A 379-nucleotide genomic window follows, 5' to 3' on the forward strand; every position below is an offset into this window, starting at 1 on the left:
TATGAAATTTGTTGGGGATTTATCTAGGAATTTTATTACTTGGGAAATTATTTGGGGATTAATTGTTGTGAAATTTGCTAGGGATTTATATTTGGGGATTGACCTGGGGATTTCATTACTTGGAAAATTATTTGGGGATTAATTTGTTGCGAATTTTTTTGGGGATTTACCTAAGAATTTTATTACTTGGGAAAATATTTAAGGATTTTTTTGCTACAAATTTAGCTGAAAATTATATCTTGAGAAACGTAGGAATTTCGTGACTTGAAAAATTAACAAATTACATAAAAGAAAATTATAATAAAATTAGTACAAGTAATTTTAATAGGGAGATGTTAAAATCAAAGATAACAAACATATACATACATACATATATATA

This window comes from Solanum tuberosum, unplaced genomic scaffold, assembly GCF_000226075.1.
Source record: "Solanum tuberosum cultivar DM 1-3 516 R44 unplaced genomic scaffold, SolTub_3.0 scf00001, whole genome shotgun sequence".
In the NCBI taxonomy this organism is placed as follows: Eukaryota; Viridiplantae; Streptophyta; class Magnoliopsida; order Solanales; family Solanaceae; genus Solanum; species Solanum tuberosum.